Raw genomic sequence first — 20722 nt, forward strand, 5'->3', positions numbered from 1 at the left:
TGTAATATCTTTGTTCCTGGCATATTTTCCCCATGGAATATGACTAATATTTATACAAATATTGGTATCAACACTAACGGTAATAATAACCCCAGTAAAACCCAGTGCGCCATAGAGTTTCCAAGGAGCACCTGGTGGATTCGAACTGCGAACCCTTTGATTAGCAGCCATAGCACTTAACCACTATGCCACCAGGATTTCCAAAAATAGCTAACATTTATTGAATGTTTAGTATGTGCTAGGCACTTTTCTAAATGCTTTACATATATTAGCTTATGTATTATTCAAAAGAACCATATGTTGAATCATATTATCCTCATTTCAGAGATTAGGAAACTGAGGCACAGAAAGGTTAAGTAACTTGTCCATGTTCACACATCTAGTATATGGAACAGTTGGAATTTGAACTCAAGCAGTCGGCTTACATAATCTATGCTTTTAACCAACATAGTATACTGTTCCATTCCTTGCAAGTGGTATTTTCATGTGTCTTTTATTACAACTCTGGTGGTGCAGTAGTTAAGAGCTTGGCTGCTATCCAAAAGGTCGGCAGTTCTAATCCACCAGCTGCTCCTTAAAACCCTATGGGGCAGTTCCACTCTGTTCTATAGGGTCGCTATGAGTTAGAATTGACTCAGTGGCACAGGTTTGGTTTTTGGTTTTTTTATTATAGAGAATTCAAATAATTTATTACAGTAGATTCCTCTGTTTTTCCAGCTTGCAAAAGTTTTTATATCATAAAGACTAAGGTACTAGATAGTATTCTCATTTTTAATGCTTATATGAAAGTTTAGTAAGTATTAAAAATTAATTAATGTAGTGTGTTCAAATGCGTTGTGTAAGAGCTAGCGTTTATTGCTTCAGAAGAAAATAATTACAAATTTAAGAATCCTAAACTACTTCAAGTCATTTCTTGTGGGTTAATGTTCAATAACGAAGCCATTATTAGGTAGTCTGAGAGTCTATATTTTTAATTTCTACCAAAATGCTTGAAAAAACTTTAAAACTGTGGATTTTACCTTAGTTGACCTTGTAAAGAAAGTTCTTCACATAGCAAGTGGATATTTTCTGGTGTTTTGATTTACACTGAACTTTGTGTAACCCCTCATGATCATAATTCATTGGAAATGTTTGACGTTAGCCCATTTTTGAATGTAAGCCATGATACTGCCATCCTTTGTACTTTTGAATTTCAGTGATTTAGAAGGTAAAATTTATTAACTAATAATTCTCTTCCCTCCCACATCCCATTTCTCATCTCCCCTCCTGGTATGGATGGATTCGAATCCTCCCAAAGCAGGTATTTTTGATAGGCTTTGGGGTTGTCTCAGGTACTGAGAGATGAAAATAGGAGATATAATGGTACAGCCATTGAGAGGTGATTCATATGTAAATACTATTACTAGTGCTTTAAAAATGTGTTTGAAAGACCAAAGGCAAATGATGGTTCATTGAAAGGAATAGTGAAAATATTGCCTCTATAAAAATTGACAGTGATTAATTATTTTTAACAGAAGAAATGGATTATAAAATCCAGATAGTATGAAGATAAAATATTTGCAGTATTGCTGAGTCTTGGATGTGAACATGCCTTAATGTCTGTGAGAAAAACTTAGTGTGCAGTTTTGGCTGACTACTAACTGTACTAGATAGCATTCTCATTAAAAAAGATTTTTAAAAGTTGTAGGAAGGAATTGTGTAAGTTTCATATAGTAGTTGTGGTTTAGAATTGGCTGTTTTATTATCATATGTATGACAGAATGACTTTCTGAGCACATTAAGAAATGTTTTAAAAATAGGTAACACATACATATGGCATAAAAATTCAAAGGTACATAAATAAAGATATCTTGTGATAAGTCTCTCTCTGACTGTAATCTCTCATTTCTCCTCCCAGGTAAAAGCCACTGTTTTTCTTGTCTCTCCTCCCAGAGATAGTTTGTATATAACAGGATTATTATATAAGTAATCATTTGTTGTTGTTTTTCAATTTTTTTTTTTTGAACATAGATATATATATAAGCATGTTGTGCTTTTTTTTCCCTTCTCATTTGATTATATATTCTTTCATTTTGGTATTTATGGAAACCCTCTTGGCATGGTGGTTAAGTGCTACGGCTGCTAACCAAGGGGTCGGCAGTTCGAATCCACCAGGCACTCCTTGGAAACTCTATGGGGCAGTTCTACTCTGTCCTATAGAGTCGTTATGAGTCGGAATCGACTCGATGGTAGTGGGTTTGGTTTGTTTTTGGTATTTATAAAATCAATACTAGTTGCTGTTGAGTCAACTCCAACTCGTGATGGCTCCATGTGTGTTAGAATACAACTGTGTTCCATAGAGTTTTCAATGGCTCATTTTTCAGAAGTAGATTGCCAGGCTTTTCTTCAGAGGTGCTTCTGGGTGGACTAGAACCACCAGCCTTTCTGTTAGCTCAGCTCATTAACCATTTGCACTACCCAGGGACTTGTTGTTGTTGTTAGGTGCTGTTGAGCCGGTTCCGACTCATAGTGACCCTGTGCGTAACAGAATGAAACACTGTCCTGTCGTGCGCCATCCTCACAATTGTTGCAGTGCTTGAGCCCACTCTTGTAGCTACTGTGTCAATTCATCTGGTTGAGGGTCTCCCTCTTTTTCGCTGACCCTCTGCTTAACCAAACATGATGCCCTTCTCCAGGGACTGGTAGAGCTGTTTAATTCTTTTTAATGAGTGCATCATATTTTATTGTTGGTGTATAATAATTTATTAACTCAATCATCTCTACCTTTGGGTAGGTATTTAGGTTATTTCATATGAGGCTAATGTAGATACCCTTGTCATACTCTTTTGTAAAAAGATGGGAATAAATATCTGTGATGAATTTCTGTAAGCAGAATTGCTAATTGAAAAGAGCATGTATGTTTTAAATCTTGGGACATTTTTACCAAATTGTTTGAGCATAACTTTTTATGAGACTCACATATATTTAAAATTGATACCTTTTTATGTAAAGACAATTCTTTATTCAGATAAGTTTGGAAAATAAAATGTAAACAGTTGTGTAATTTATGAATTCGCTAATTTTTTTAAAATGATATGAATAGATTAAGTGATAGCAATGTATAACCATCAGTTTTGTTTCAACTTTATTTTGAAGCCCTCATGGTGCAGTGGTTAAGAGCTTGGCTGCTAACAAAAAGTTTGGCCATTCAAATCCACCAGCTACTCCTTGGAAACCCTATAATACGGACAGATTAACTTCATTTTGGCAGTCATTAATATAGCTAAAATCCATAATCTATTTTTATTCAGACTATGATATTATTGCCCAAAAACCTGTTCCTGTTTATTCCACCAATTTTAGTCATGTCTATCAGGAAAATTGAGCTTTAAAATGGGAGAGATTAAGGATTTTAATTTTTGCCAAGAGATTAAAATTTGTGTTGAGAAATTTTATACCACAAGATATAGAATTTGATAGGTATTGACAAAATATTTATTATAGTAATTGAATAAAAAAGTTAGGTGCAAAACTATATTATTTCCAGAATCTAAAATGTAGAGGATAGACATATACTGGTATTTATTTTTTAGTCTTTTTTTTCTAATGCCCTGGGTAATGCTCCAAGGGTTTCATAACATGGCCACCAGTTTCCGTTTTGTTATCTTTCTTTTTTTTTTCCTGTTTAAAAGTCCTTTGGGTCCAGTTCACCCGTGTAGGATTAAGATATGGGTACTAGGCAAAATGCAGTCAATCTGCTGCTAATGGCAGTATCCATGTTCTTGCAAATGTATAACTTACTGTTGAACAAACCACACAGCTGCATTTAAAGGTCACTTTTGCATAAAGGAACTTAGGGGAACTGATAAAGGCTACACTTTGCCCACCCCTGATTCCTATCCACATTTATTTTTATTACATCAAAGTCCTGTAAGCTCCGGTGCCAACTGGGCTGAAGATTTCTTTTCACAGAGGATTTGTGTCCTTTCCCTCTATGGGAAAGTTCTGTATCCTTTAAATCATTTTAAGCTGCTTCATTTGAAAAATAATTCTTAGTAGTGTGTTCATGGAGTGGATTGATTGTGGCTACTGGGGAAATTCTCTGATGGCTTAAATATTGCTTTTCAAGCCTGCGAAGTGGGTGAATGAAGGGAGCCCGCTCCTGGTGTGTGGAGTTTGTAGTGTGCTCAGGATGATGACTGACTTCCAAAACCCTCAGTGCAGCAAGACTAAAGGCATCAGGACACCAGAAGCCACTTAATAAGAGATCAAAGAGGCTGTGTGTATATCAGCTTGAAATCTAGATAGTACAGATCAAAAGCTTGCCTTAGTGAGGCAGCTGCAGGGGGATGAAGTTAGCAGGAGGCCTCAAAGATCTTAAGTCAGGCCTGATGTTGAACTTTGCGGGAGTTTCATGGCTCCTCTGCAATATGAATTTGGCAAAAAATCCCATTGTGTCTAATGGAAAAGAGAGAGAATAGCGGCGGTGGGCAGCAAATGCTTGTCAGCTGCATGGTGGCTTCTGATAGGGTAGTTCTCCTTTTAACAAAGATTTTTTCGGTACTGTTTCTGCTTCATGCTAGAAGGCATTGCTGAAGAGGAGGGAATCCTGAAAATGATATTTCTGTTGTAATACCTTTTTGTAAGTTTTTTAGATATGGCCAAATTATAAATATTAGTGTTTACGAAAGGACCATGTTATTTTGACAGAAAGTGAAAACATAGACACAAAGATGTCTAGCTTTACTGGAGTACCTGGCAATTACATCTCTCCTGTGAAGTACTTAAGATATTCCAAGAAGTTGGTAGACAGATATCAGTCCAGCTATTCCTCTGTGTCTTCTATGTAATTAAAAATAGAGCAACTACTACTACTACCAAAAAAAAAAAAGGGTTGATCTAAAGTAGAAACTCACTCTCCAGAGATGTTTCATTACCAATCTTACCCCGCCTCCAGATGCATGGTGTTTTGGAAGTTCCCACTTGATTGTGATGTGTAGTCAGCATGGAGAACCATGGTAGTGGATGAAAGCCATAGCCCTTTCTAGAGTATGGCAGAATGAATCAAATCAACAAACAGATGTTGCACTGTAATGTCCTATTGCTCTGCCCTGTTTGTGGCTGTCATTTGGAGCCAGGCAGTGATCCAAAGAGGCCATGCTTTCCTCACTGAGGGCCTGGAAGTGGTGCGGCTTGTAGTACCAAAGTCCTGATTTGTTGAACCGTGAAAGGAGATTGTTTGCCTCTTTTTTTTTTTAAGGTATTTTATTGTACTTTTGTGTGAGTGTGCCCAGTGAAACAGGTTCCTGTTCAACAATTTCCACACATAATGTTTAGTGACGTTGGTTACATTCTTCAGTTTGTGTCAGCATTCTTATTATTTTCATTCCAATTGTTTCACTCCCATTAATTTAGTCTCACTGCCCCCCAAACTTCTCATCTAAGCTTAGAGTAGCTGTTGTTCATTTGGTCTCATATGCATAGTTTTTTTTAAATTAATTTTTATCACTCTTTAAGTAAAAGTTTACAAATCAAGTCAGTCTCTCATACAAAAATTTATATACATCTTGCTATATACTCCTAATTGCTCTCCCGCAATGAGACAGCACACTCCTTCCCTCCACTCTCCATTTTCGAGTCCATTCAGTCAGCTTCTGGCCCCCTCTGCCCTCTCATGTCCCCTCCAGACAGGAGATGCCAACATAGTCTCATGTGTCTACTTGATCTAAGAAGCTCATTCTTCACCAGTATCATTTTCTATCCCGTAGTCCAGTCCAATCCCTGTCTGAAGAGTTGGCTATGGGAATGGTTCCTGCCTTGGGCTAACGGAAGGTCTGGGGACCATGACCTCCAGGGTCCTTCTAGTCTCAGTCAGACCATTAAATCTGGTCTTTTTACGAGAATTTGGGGTCTGCATCCCACTGCTCTCCTGCTCCCTCAGGGGTTCTTGTTGTGTTCCCTGTCAGGCCAGTCATTGGTTGTAGCTGGGCACCATCTAGTTCTTCTAGTCTCAAGATTTTGGGGTCTGGTTTATGTGGTCCTTTCTGTCCCTTGGGCTCATAATTACCTTGTATCTTTGGTGTTCTTCATTCTCCTTTGCTCCAGGTGGGTTGTGACCAATTGATGCATCTTAGATGGCCGCTTCCTAGCGTTTAAGACCTCAGAAGCCACTCTCCGAAGTGGGGTGCAGAATGTTTTCTTAATAGATTTTATTATGCCAGTTGACTTAGATGTCCCCTGAAATCATGGCCCCCAAACCCCCACCCCTGCTACTCTGGACTTCAAAGCGTTCAGTTTATTCTGGAAACTTCTTTGCTTTTGGTTCAGTCCAGTTGTGCTGACCTCTCCAGTATTGTGTGTTGTTTTTCCCTTCACCTAAATTAGTATTTATCTACTATCTAATTAGTAAAAATCCTTCTCCCTCCTCCCTCCCCCCCTCATAAGCATCAAAGAATATTTTCTTCTCTGTTTAAACTGTTTCTCAAGTTCTTATAATAGTGGTCTTATACAATATTTGTCCTTTTGCAGCTGGCTAATTTCACTCAGGATGATGCCTTCCAGATTCCTCCATGTTATGAAATGTTTCACAGATTCATCATTGTTCTTTAATGATGCATAGTATTCCATTGTGCGAATATACCATAATTTCTTAAACCATTCTTCCATTGATGGGCACCTTGGTTGCCTCCATCTTTTTGCTATTGTAAACAGTGCTGCAATGAACATGGGTGTGCATATATCTGTTTGTGTAAAGGCTCTTACTTCTCTAGGATATATTCCAAGGAGTGGGATTGCTGGATCGTATGGTAGATCTATTTCTAGTTTTTTAAGGAAACACCAAATCTATTTCTGAAATGGTTGTACCATTTTACATTTCCACCAATAGTGTGTAAGTGTTCCAGTCTCTCCACAACTTCTTCAGCATTTATTATTTTGTGTTTTTTAGATTAATGCCAACCTTGTTGGAGTGAGATGGAATCTCATTGTAGTTTTGATTTGCATTTCTCTAATGGCTAATGATCATGAGCATTTCCTCATGTATCTGTTAGCTACCTGAATGTCTTCTTTAGTGAAGTGCCTGTTCATATCCTTTGCCCATGTTTTAATTGGGTTATTTTTCTTTTTGTAGTTGAGTTTTTGCAGTGTCATAGATTTTAGAGATCAGATGCTGATCAGAAATGTCATAGCTAAAGACTTTTTCCCAGTCTGTAGGTAATCTTTTTACTCTTGGTGAAGTCTTTGGATGAGCATAGGTGTTTGATTTTTTAGGATCTCTCAGTTACCTAGTTTCTCTTCTGCATTGTTAATAATGTTTTATATACTGTTTATGCCGTGTATTAGGGCTCCTAGCATTGTCCCTATTTTTTCTTCCATGATCCTTATTGTTTTAGATTTTGTATTTAGGTCTTTGATCCATTTCGAGTTGATTTCTGTGCATGGTGTGAGGTATGGGTCTTGTTTCATTTTTTTGCAGATGGATATCCAATTATGCCAGCACCATTTGTTAAAAAGACTGTCTTTTTTCCATTTAACTGACTTTGGGCCTTTGTCAAATATCAGCTGCTTATATGTGGATGGATTTATGTCTGGATTCTCAATTCTGTTCCATTGGTCCATGTATCTGTTGTTGTACCAGTACCAGGCTGTTTGGACTGCTGTGGTGGTATAATAGGTTCTAAAATCAGGTAGAGTGAGGCCTCCCACTTTGTTCTTCTTTTTCAGTAATGCTTTACTTATCCGGGGCCTCTTTCCCTTCCTTCATGTGGATAATTTTTAAGAGAGCGCAGTTCTGAAGAGTGAGATTTTTACTTTTTGAGCTAACCTGGTATTTAGTTAGAAGGTACTTTTGGGGATAGTTTCTGTTCCAGGTTCAAAGAGTATCAGGGCAATAGTCTTGGGGATTTCTCCAGTCTCAGTGGGTCCAGTAAGTCTAGATTCTCTGAGAATATAACATTCTAGTCTGAATTTTCCCCCCTTTCTCTCAGGATCCATCTGTTGTGACCCTGATCAGAATGTTCAGTAGTGGTAGCTGTTGCCTGGCTCTTACACATCATTTTTTAGGGCACAAATCCCCCTCTCAGCCTTTCTCTCTGTATTTTATTTTAACCAAATATTACATTCGCCAGAATGCCACTGTGAATGTATAGTATGGTTAAGACACTGGCTTAGGAGTCAAGAAGGACCAAAGTTTTCTTTTTTTTTTTTTTAGTTGTACTTTAGGTGAATGTTTGCAGCTCAAGTTAGTTTCTCATACAAAAAATTTATACACACACTGTTATGTGACCCTAGTTGCTATCCCTGTAATGTGACTGCATATTCTTCCTTTCCCCTCCAAATTTCCTGTGTCCATTCAGCCATCTCCTGTCCCTTTCTGCCTTCTCATCTCACCTCCGGACAGGAGTTGCCCATTTAGTGTCACGTATCCACTTGAGCACACTCTTCACAAGTATTTTGTGTCTCATAGTCTAGTCTGTTCTTTGAAGAGTTGGCTCCAGGAATGGTTTTAGTTCTCCTTAACAGAGAGTCTGGGGGCCATGTCTTCTGGGGTTCCCGCAGTCTCAGCCAGACCATTAAGTCTGGTCTTTTTACATGAATTTGAGCTCTGCACCCCGCTTTTCTCCTGCTCCATCAGGGTCTCTAAAAAGGACCTAGTAGTCTGTCTATGACACCCTACTAGGACTTTGGAAAAGCATTATCTTTTTTACTCTATTTGCTGAAATAATAATCCCTAAAATAGAGAAATATTATTTGCTTTATAAATTTGTGAAGATTAAAGCAGTGTGTATACAGTGCTAACAGTTTTCTAAGCACAAAATAATAAGTGCAATTATCTACCTAAAAATGATGATAATGGTGATGAATATTTTTTAAAGATAGATTCTGAACACAGACTTGCTATGCCTTTCATTCATTCTCCTTCAAAAGAAACTACTCACTTAATACAAGTTAGGATAGGAGATATACAGGTAAAAAGATATGCTCCCTTTAAAGGCCTTATATTTAACACATATTTTTTGAGCATCTCCTGTGCCAGGCACTGTTGTAGGCACTGGAGATATAGCAGTGAACAAAATAGACTAAGTCGCTGTCCTCATGGAATTTATATTGAATTGGTAGTAGACAAACAATGGACAAATAAACACATATTTAAGCCTAGTAAAGGAAAGAGATTTGGTAACAACTCTTGACTATACCTTACCATTTTAGCAATGGTGGAATTAAGACCAAAAGGTTCTATGATGACATTTCTCAGGATCCAGGAAGGCCTCATAGGGAATTGAGGCATGTCTGATGGACAAGAAGTTAGTGGACATTCCAGGCCCAGGGAATGTCCTGGAACTGATAAGTTAGCCCTGATTTTATGTCATTTTATTTATTGACTCTGAACTGTTGAATATTTTTCTAAGCTTTTGAATTTTATAGCTTTTGGTGAAAAATCCTTTGAGAAACTTTTGTGTTCTCATTTTTTATTTGAAAAACATTCCACACAGTCATAAAAGCCAACAATTATATACCACTTTCTCCGTGCTAGGCATTGTTCAAAGCACTTTATATATATTAACTGATTTCATCAACTCCATGAGGTAGGTCCTATAACTATCCATTTTATGGATGAGGAAACTGATATTGAGAGGTTAAAAAATTTGCTCAAGACCACCCACCTGTTAAGTGGTGAAGCAGAGCTCCTAAGTCTTTAGTCTGGTAGGGTGAAAATACAGTCTGTAGATCAGAAACAATACTCTGATTTGTCATTATTTTGGCACAACTGAAAGAAATTTCTGATTACTTTGTCTTTCTAGTTTGCTGCCCAGAGATGCATACTTATTATAATCCCTAATGATTTTCTCCAGATTGTTCTTGTAGCCTTCCTATTCCTTGCCTTTTCTCCTCCCACCTGATCAAAGCTCTTTAGAGACCTGATGTTTTTTCACTGCCAAGGAATATAAACTGTGTGGTCACCTTGGATGTCCCTGTAGGGCTCCTTGGTGTTTCCATATAGCTTTCAAAGTTGCAAAGTTTTTTTTTTTTTCAGTTGCAAAGTTTTTATTGTGCATGTTGTGTGCTGTATATCACAGAGTATTGCTTGACCTTTCAAGGATTTAAAAAACAACAAACAAACAAACAAAAAAAGCATAAACTATTTTTGAAAGAATTAAGGGCATCCTGTGTCCGTGGTGCAGCAGTGATTGTTAGAGAGCCCCTCAGCTTAGAGATAGCTCCTGTCTTTCAGTGTCTGCTTTAAGGGAGAATGAGGGCTGAGGAGGGCCATACTGTTCTGAGCCATCAGCAGGTGATTTGGGACTGTAAAACCAAAGCCAAAACCAAAACCCAAACCCAAACCTGTTGCTGTCATGTCAATTCTGACTTATAATGACCCTATAGGACAGAGTAGAACTGCTCCATAGAGTTTCCAAGGAGCGGCTGGTGGATTCGAACTGCTGACCTTTTGGTTAGTAGCCAAGCTCTTATCCCCTGAACCACTACCACTAAAAAAAAACCACTAAGGGCCCCTAAATCACACGTGCACGATTGATTTTGAAAGGGAGTAAATGGGATAGTAGTCCCTGGATAGGGCCAGCAGTTAACGCTTTTGGCTGCAAGCTGAAAGGCTGGAGGTTTGAGTCTATTCAGAGGTGTCTTGGAAGAAAGGCCTGGTGATCAACTTCTAACAAATCAGCCCTTAAAAACCCTATGGAGTACAGTTTTACAGAATTGACTTGATGGCAAGTGGTAGATGGGATGGTAACTGTTAACTCCTCAAATGCAGATTTCTTCACTAACATTTTTTTCCAACAGATTACTACTAATAATAGTAACAGCATTTATGATGTGATTGTTGTGGGCTCACTAAGCACTTTACATGCCTTATCTCATTTAATGCTTTAAAGAACTCCATGAAAGCTGTACCATTGTTATATTCATTTACAAATGAGAAACCTAATTCTCAGAGATTAAACAACTTGATCAATATCACTCTGCTAGTATTTTTATGTGTTTAGGTTTAGAGTGACTTGTTTGAAAAATTTTAAAAAGTTCTTAAATTTACATTTGACAAGCTTTTAAGTTTTGGTACTTTCTCTGTGTCATAATAACTTACAACAAATATAATTTGAATAGAGTGTGTACCCTCACTATTGTCTGCCTGGTGGAAACCAGCCGATTCAGCCAGATGATGGGCTTTCAGATACAGGACAGGAGAGAGAGAGACAGAGAGTGTGTGCGTGTTTCATTACATCCAGCAAAAGTCTTGGGCCAGGACTACTTGTGAACAATCATAGCATGACATAAAATTTTCAAGGGATGAAACATCCAAGTATCTTATATCCAAGTAAAATATGCAGTAGGAGATTAGAAGGGGATAAGAGAAAATAAGTCTTCACGAAGGGATCTCCATGTAACTCCTGCTTGAACCATTTTAATAATTATGGTGTTTAAAAATGGATTTTAAAAATACAAGGCTATATCGAATAAAATGTTGTACAAGATCACATGGTTTTTTTTTTTTCCCCCTCCTTGGAATACATTTTGGTCTTTTAGGAAATTCCTCTGTCTGCTACTTCTGTTCCATTGTCCCGTTTATTGTTTTATGTGCTGTGCCTGCTCTGATGCTCAGGGACTATTTAGTTCTGCCAGTGATGTGTGGAAAAATCTACTCTCCATGCCTAAGAGCAAATAGGAAGTAATAAGATGCTAGGAGCCAGGAACCGTATCAGTTTAATCTATCTGGAGTGAACGGAACGTATTTTGTGGGCACTTACTTTGAATGTGATGGTGTTGTGGTAATTGATATGATAGTATAAAATAGTTAAAAACGGGGTTAACCTCTAGATAGCTTGCTCATTATTCATTAGAATCGTTTGGTTATTGCCTTACATTCGCCAAAAACAAGTTTATTTCTGTTTCTTTAGAGTAAATACTTAGCTTGTTAGTCAAATCAGAAGCTCTTTCAGAATAATTAATTACAACCCACGATCTTAAGCCAGGGAAACCCTGGTGATGCAGTGATTAAGAGTTTGGCTGCTAACCAAAAAGCCGACAGTTTGAATCCACCAGCCGCTCCTTGGAAACCCTTTGGGACACGTCTCCTCTGTCTTATAGGGTCGCTATGAGTCGGAATCGACTCGAGAGCGATGGGTTTGGTTTTTGGTTTATCTTAAACCAGAACTATTCTAATGACTTTATTTCAACAAATGGCCCTTAATATGTCTTTTGTTGGTATCGTAAATTGGCAAGGGGAAAGAAAAGTAGTGTTTATCTTATAGTTTCGTTTTATAAAATGTAGTTTCATCTTATAAAAAAGGCCACATGTTGTCATATATATCTGTTGTATGCTTTTGTTTTGATTGTGGAAAACCTAGGAGGTTGGGCCTTGTATAGTCAGTGGCCTTTTTATGAGTTTTTAAGACATCCACCAGCTAAAATTATAGTGTATTTGTAATCAGAGTATACCTCTTTTTCATTGAGGATGCTGTGTTTTGAATTAACTTCTGTCTTTCTCTACTTTTTATAGTGGTTTTGTGAATGTTTGGTAAAATTTAAGGACAAATTTGAGTCAAGATGTCTGTCAAATTTAGTTAACAGGGTTTTACAGTTGGGGAAGGGATCACAACTGTCATGTATCCAACTTTCTCATTTTACATGTGAGGAAACGGACTCAGAGAAACGCAGACCACTGTGAAACTGTAAACAGCCAGGGCGTGACCAAACTGGGGCTGGGAACTTGTTGACTTTTATTCCAAGTCCATCCTACCACTAGTGGGTTGAATACTTTCCTTGTCTCTCTCTTTTATATGTGCTGTCCTTTTTTGTAAATCTTTGAATTCCTATTTCCTGACTGTCATTGCTCACAATGGACATTTTAATTCCTATCAGCTGTGCCCCAGGGCTTCTGTAGCTCACTGTTTTTTTCTTAAGATGTCTAGATCACTGTGTACACACAAGAGAACCTGTCTTTTGACTTTCTTTGCACCCAATTCCTTATTCTACCTACTTCCAGGATGAAATAGCTGTCTTCCCATTAAACTTAATTTTTTTTTTCTTCGCGTATTCTCTGTTCTTAGCAACGTCTTTGAGATCTTATTTTGAAATGTATTTAGCTGTTAGTTTATTTATATTTTAACTTAACACTCTTTAGTTTGAATAGTAATGGCCACCTCTAAAGAGTATACTCTGCAAGAAAGTAGCATTTGGGAGCTTGCTGCTTTCATAGTTTTGTCAGCTGGCCATTACTGAGTTGAAACAACGTTCTTATCAATTATTACATGGGTATTACTTAATACTTAATATTACCCAGGTATTAGTGTATGAAGATCTTTTAAAATTATCTTCAACACATACTTTTTGGCACTTAAATAAGTATTTGTGGAATGAAGCTTAATAGCCTAATTCTATGATAATATACACTGCAGTATTGAGTTTATTGGTTGGTAGATTTTCTTCTGTTCATTTGTAGAGCACTTTATATTTCAGAGTTGTTTGCGGCTGTTTTGCTAGCCGTTCCTTGGAATCATTTCATCATCTTGGTGAAGGACTCCTGTAGACCCGTGGAAGAATATGTATTCTGGTGAGCTGCATTTTATGACAGATTTAAGGCCACATGAAGTATCTATATTTCCTCTCATGAGTTAAGTACTTTTAGCAGCCCACCTTTATATTTTAATACATTCAGTTGACAATCTGTCAGAATTATCAAAAGTAAAGTAATTTGTAGACAAGCTGTTATCTGAAATAAACTGTAGTCCATCTCTTTGCCATCCTTTTTGTGGTCTCTTAACTCCTATCCCATTACTTGATGTTTTTAAAAATTTGGGTGCTAGATACAGAATAGAAAAAGAAAAAGGAGCCCAAAGGTTATTCTGAGTCTATGTAGTTAAGTTACTGTTACACCTTGATTTTTGTTTTTCTTCGCTGGGGCAGTACTGCAAAGCATGAAGATGTTTAGCGTAAGAACAGTCCTTGGTGTATGCCTCAGGCTTCTGCTATTTTCAAAAATGCCCCTTTAAGTTGGCATTGCCAACTTATTAAGTGTGACTGCTTTTCTTCTTGTTAATTCCTTTTATCTCCTCTTTAGATAACATTCTCTGTCTCGTGCCTTTCTGCTGAATTCGCCATAGTTGCTTGCATTCGTATTTCTAGTTTTAGAGCAACTTTGTGTCTGGTGAGAGCTATCCACATCTTCTAGTTGCTGTGTTGGCCTCTTCCAGAGCTACATTTCCTAACTAACCACATCCCTGCTCCAGGTGACACTCCTGCACTCTGCTTTAGTTTATGTGAAATCTGGTCTCTTTGATCGGTGGGAATGTATATGAATACTTGTATGATACATTTTATAGACACTTGGGACCTTTGAATCCCATTCATTTGGGGATAGTGACTGTCACATGTTTGTATCTGTTCATGTAAAGGTGTTCTTATGCTCACCAAATGAATGTATTCTTGAGAAAGCAAATGGAGATTAAATTTGGCAAATGAATGTGTTTTACTTTTAAATGTAGGTATGCTACACATTCTGTGCACTCTAACCTCTTCGTCAGTGATGTACTGAACTGTAAACCTTTAGTGACCAGGTGTGCTAACTAAGGAACTCAGTTTTACACACTTTGGCAAGGTGATAAGTAAATATATCTTCCAACATATTTACCTTCTTTTGATGTTCACTATCTTAAGATAGTGAAGCAGCGTCATCGCTTAGTGGCTAAGAGCATAGACTCTGCTGGTTTAAATTCTGGCTCAGCTGTTTACCAACTGTGTACCTTCGTTAAGGTACTTAATCTTTCTTAGTTTCCTCATCTGAAAAATGGGAATAATAATGGTACCTACCTCACGGTGACTGTGTAAGGATTAAATGGATTAAAATAAGATTCTTAGTACAGTGCCTGGCATGGCAAGAGCTCAATAAGCATTAGCAGTTGTTGTAGTTATTTGCGTATTATGGGTATTATGGGATGTAGCCTTTACCCTTGGTGAAGAGAGGAACTTGATTAAGTCAGTGAAGATTTCATCTACTACTCAGTGCCTTCTTTGTGCCAGGCACTGTAGTAGGCTTGGAAATAAAACAGCACATAAGCAAACACATCCTTGCTCTCATGAAGCTTATTTTTAGTAGAGAATACAGTTAAAGTAATTTGAGTAAAATGTAAATGGTATCATAATAGGGAAAATGGAAGGTGCTGTAGATACATCTAGCAGGAGGACTAACTTATTCTAAGAAGTCAAGGACTGTAAGTAGTACATATTATGATAAATGATATAATGAAAGGTCTATTTTAGGGTTAAGGCTATCACAGAGTAGGAAGTGCTTGAGTCTGCTTGGGAAGTCAGGGAAGGCTTGGCATTGGAGGAAAGACTTGAGCTCATTCTGGTGGCAAAGACCCAGATAAGTGCCAGTGAGACAGGGGAAGTATCCCTGGCAGGTGGAATGGCATGTACTTGTCAAAAAACGTGCCAAAGCAGTTCACAGTCCCTGAATTTCAATAGTTCTGTATTGTTGGTGCAAGGAGTGTGGCAAATGGAGGCAAGCAGTGGTATATATAGGGGCTGTGAGAGGAGATGAGACTGAATGGCAGATCCAAAGGAAGTTCTCTACCAAGGACTTAGGACTTTATCCTGAAAGCTGTGGTGGGTCACTGAAGTGTTTCACATTTTTATTTTTAAAGATAATTTCATTATCGCTGTAGAGAATGAACTGAAGGGTGCCAGTATTAGAGATAGGGAGACCTGTTGGAAGACTGTATCAGTTGCACAGGTGAGAAGTGATGAGAATCTGAACCAAGACAGTGGCAGTGGAAATGGAGAGGAAGGATCGGGTAGAAGAGATGAAAGATCAAATTGACCTGCCTTGGTGAGCAACTCAGTGGAGGGGTGAGGGAGAATTAGTGAGTTTTTAGGTGTATGTTTAGAGATCAGAAGAGGAGTCTGTCAACTCAGATTTCCCCCAACATTGAACCATCTCACAAATCCTTTTATCCACCTCCCTTTAGGCAAGCAGAGCGATTTTATTCTTCTGAGAGAGAGAGAGAGGAGGTAAGTGGTTCACCCAGGATTTCAGAGCTAAGTAGTGAGGTATAGAATTCAGGTCAGGTCTTCTGTCTTCTGCTGTAGTATTCTGATGAAAGTTAAAAAGTATTTCATCCAGTTTAATGCCTGTTCTTACTTGATTATAGGAGTTTGGTAATATTTTTAAGAGCTGTAGGGAATAGCTTTTATAAATGGTTGAGATGAAGCAAACATAGGGGGCATTGTTAGAGTGTTTTTAACAACAATAACTCAAATAATAATTCAGAAAAGCTTTTGAATAAAGAGGAAAAAATTCCTTCAGGAGAATGGTATGCTTAGTAATTGGTGGTTTCTTCTGTTCTGTGATTGGCCTTTAGTGCCCTCTATGGGCTGTCTCCATTCTTGAACACAATGTTCCCTGCAGTGTTATTTACCAAAAGAAGAAAAATTAAAGATTTAAAATTACCATAAAAACTGATGGAGGTGTTAAAAATCCACCTTAGTTCTAGAGATTGGATGGAGGTCAAGAGAAATACCTTTATAACATTTTGTTTGATATAATGTGGGAAGGATATTGTGGGCTATATTTTCAGAAAACAGACCTTTCTGATGAGCAGTAGACTGAATCTGGCTGACTCTCAAGCATTTTTTCTGCAGCAAAGCCTCAAGAATAGCAGTTGCCCCAGTAGGCAGCGGCAGCTGCTGTGTTTCCGTAGTGTGGCTGCTTACATGTGATGGCTATGAAAGAAAATGACCGTTACTCATTAAAGCAACTTCATTCAGCTATGTGGGAAGTCACACAGTCCGAAAAGCCATCATAGAAAATGCAGTAGTGATTATACATAATGGGGCATCTTCAGAGGTGTGCGGCTTTGTCCTTTTTTTTTAAGTGACAAACTGCCTTTGGGTTTCCTCCTCCAGGAAGGGAGTGGTAGATTCATTCTGGTGTTTAGAATAACTAGAGGTCTGATCCTGAATAAATTTAGTATGCAGGCACGCCCGCTACTAGGTTGGGATCCAAAGAAGGCTCGACTTTGTGTAAATACGTGCTCACCATGACTTTTTCAATAAGGGAGATCTTTCAAGGGTAGAACTCTTATTCTCATTATTTACCTGCTTAATCTTCCTTTAAAATGTTTCTAATTATCATTTCAATTGGTTTAATTCTGAAAGCTTAGTCACCTATTTGGGTTAAAAATAGTACTTTTGGAATCAATTTTATATGAAACTGCAGAGATTGCTTACACCAGCCTTAGTGAAGTCATTTATTTTGCTTTTGCTATATTTTACTGTTGGAGTTTTTCTCTGAGAAAGTTCAGTAATTATTAATATGAAGTAATGCTACCTGCTTTCTGTGCATTTCATGAGGAAAAGAAGCTATTATGTAGTTTCCCTTCCTCCCCAATAAAAAAACCTTTCATCAAAAACTGACATCCTAAATGAAGGACATAATTGTACAGCTTATTTATTAGTGTGTCAAACTTAAAATGTAATGGTTTCATATTTCAGAATGAAAAGTGTGTTGTGATTCATGGTTGCCGGTGACAAAATAGACAGCTCTTTTATATTACTGCACTGATTGCCTGCTGATATACCACTGTACTTTTTTTTTTTTTTGGTTCTCTTCTGTCCTCTGCCTATGCAATAGCTCCCTCTACTTGAAAATGCTGGTGTAATCATAGTTTAACACTATATGTACTTTATTAATGACTTTCCATGACTATGTTTTACTTTTAATCCTGTTCATAAATATGGGATATTATATGTCACAGTGTGTAAGAAGTTAGGGAAAGTTTTCTGACTTGGGGGTGGGAAGGAAAGCTAGTTAAAGAAAGCCAGTTAAGTTTGAAGGCATTTTTTCCAAGGAATTGGTGGTGTAGCTCTTGTTGATTTAAATACTTCCATATCTGTGGGGGATTGGTTTCAGGACCCCCCATGTATACAAAAATCAGTGGATGCTCAAGCCCATTATATAAGTGATGTGGTATTTGGATGTATATAACCTCTGCACATCCTCCTGTGTACTTTAAATCATCTCTGTTGTTGTTGTTAGGTGCCATCTGACACATCCAACTCATAGCAATCCTGTATACAACAGAACGAAACACTGCCTAGTCCGGCACCATCCTCACAGTCATTGCTATGCTTGAGCCCATTGTTGCAGCCACTGTGTCAGTCCATCTCTTGAGGGTCTTCCTCTTTTTAGCTTTTTTTACTTTACCAAGCATGATGTCCTTCTCCAGCGATTGATCCCTCCTGATAACATGTCCAAAGTATGTGAGAAGAATCTCACCATTTTTGCTTCTAAGGAGCAAACTGACTGTATGACTGTACTTATTCCAAGACAGATTTGATCGTTCTTCTGGCAGTCTGTGGCATATTCAATATTCTTCACCAACACGGTAATTCAAAGGCATCAATTCTTCAGTCTTCCTTGTTCATTGTCCAGATTTCGCATACATACGAGGCCATTGAAAACACCATTGGGTCAGGCGCGCCTTAGTCCTTAAAGTGACATCCTTGATTTTTAAGACTTTAAAGAGGTCTTTTGCAGCAGATTTGCCAATGAAATGTGTCATTTGATTTTTTGACTGCTTTTTTTACTTACATGGGCATTGATTGTGGATCCAAGTAAAATGAAATATTTGACAACTTTGTTCTTTTCTCTGTATATCATGATGTTGCTTATTGGTCCAGTTGTGAGTTTTGTTTTCTTTATGTTGAGGTGTAGTCCATACTGAAAGCTGTGATCTTTGGTCGTTATCACTAAGTGCTTCAAGTCATCTTCACTTTCAGCAAGGAAGTTTATGTTATCTGCATAACACAGGTTGTTAATGAGTCTTCCTCCAGTCATCTCTAACTAATACAATGTAAATGCTATGTAAATAGTTGTTACACTGTATTGTTTAGGGAATAATGACAAGAAAAAAAGTCTGCTTTTTTTTCCCCCCAAATATTTTCTGTCTGTGATTGGTGGAACCTGTGGTTGCAGAGGGCCAAATGTATAGTCTATTTGGTTAAAATTTCATTCAATACCTTGAAAATGAACTTTCACGTCTGAAGCATAGAGGTATAGAAAACTGGATCAAAAACTTCAGAAGAACCATCAGCTACTTCAAACAGACATCATCTAGAACTTTGCAAAATCTTACTTTGCTAATTCCAAAGTCTTGTAATTCTAACACAAAACCTGGCAATTTCTCTCTACTTTCTCACAAAGGGTTTATTAGAATCTAACAGTAGTGGGATCTCGTGTTACCAAGTCTTGCCTTTATGGAACAGTATGTGTATGTGTATGATGAGATAATTGGACCAAAATAGAAAAATCAAAGTAAATGTTGTTGTGATTAAGATTTAATTATTTTTTCTCTTTCTTCCTATGTTTGAGTTTTAGTATTAGTACCATATACCTCCACTCTTAGGGCAAACTAGGAAACGCTATTTTGGGTTTTTTTTTTTTTTACTCAACCATAAGATTTCAGTATGAACATGTTTTTATCTTTCGTTCACAATTCTGTATTTCCAATTTCTTCTGACTATTATTTTAGTCAGAAGTACGAAACAAGCAGCAAAGTATGGTGGTGAAGAGTGTGGACTTAGAAGCCAGACTGAATGGGTTGGAATCCCAGCTTTGTTACTTACCAACTATGTGATCTTGCCAAGTCACCTAAAGTATCTGATCCTCAGCTTCTTTATCAGTAAAATATAGGTAATAAATTTACCTACATTATAACGACCCTCAAGCATTTAGAACAGAGCCTGACGTGTATAAACCCACTGCCGTCGAGTCGATTCCGACTCATAGCTCTATATATTGGCGTTGGTTGAATAAAACAAAAATTAATAGTGGGAATATTTTTAAAGTTAAAAAAAAAAAATTCCCATGTAATTTGGATCCTTAATTTGGGATGTTTTTATTGACCGGTTATATTTACTGAATGTTGATGTTGTCGTCGGAGGTTAATGGAAAAAAAAAAAAAAAAAGGGACCTCCCAGGGGATGAAAGAGATTTGCACATATTTCTCTGCATTGGAATAGTTCTTATCTAGTGGCACCTGTGTTGTGGTTAGGTGCCGTCCAGTTGGTTCCAAGTCGTAGCAATGCTGTGTACAACTGAACGAAACACCGCCCAGTCCTGCATCATCCTAACAATCATTGCCATGTTTGAGCCCACTGTTGCAGCCATTGTGTTACTCCATTTCATTGAGGGTCTGTCTTTTTTTTTTGCTGACCCTCTGCTTCACTATGACAACGTGTATAGTCACTGTTTAAGCTGTTAAAAAAAGGTATTTCCAGGGAATAGGTCATTGGTTTTATAGAATTCTATCATGAGATCTCTGGGATCGTTTTTATCACCAAGGCCATATTTTTCAACTACTGAACCTTCATTTCCAACTTCTGTGTTCCAATCACCAGTAATTATAATGCCTCTTGAATGCGTGTTTGATCAATTTCAGACTGCAGAAGTTGGTAAAAACGTTTGATTTCTCCATCTTTGACATTAGTGTGTGGTGCATTAGTTTGAATCATAGTTGTATTAATTAGTCTTCCGTGTTGGCAGGTGGATGTTATCGTCTCACTGACAGCATTGTATTTCAGCACAGATCTTAAAATGTTCTTTTTGCCAATGGATGTGTCGCCAGTCCTCTTCATTTTGTCATTCCTGGCATGGTAGCATATGATTGTCTGATTCAAAATGGCCAATACCAGTCCATTTCAGCTCATTAATGCCTAGGGTATCTATCTT

General features: G+C 37.6%; 1 protein-coding gene across 5 annotated transcripts in view; it reads left to right on the forward strand.

Moving 5' to 3' along the window:
- Window positions 1-20722, forward strand: part of PATJ (PATJ crumbs cell polarity complex component) — a 417617-nt gene that overhangs the window by 92519 nt on the left and 304376 nt on the right. The window lies entirely within an intron of this gene.

Source organism: Elephas maximus, chromosome 3 (genome assembly GCF_024166365.1).
Source record: "Elephas maximus indicus isolate mEleMax1 chromosome 3, mEleMax1 primary haplotype, whole genome shotgun sequence".
NCBI lineage: Eukaryota > Metazoa > Chordata > Mammalia > Proboscidea > Elephantidae > Elephas > Elephas maximus.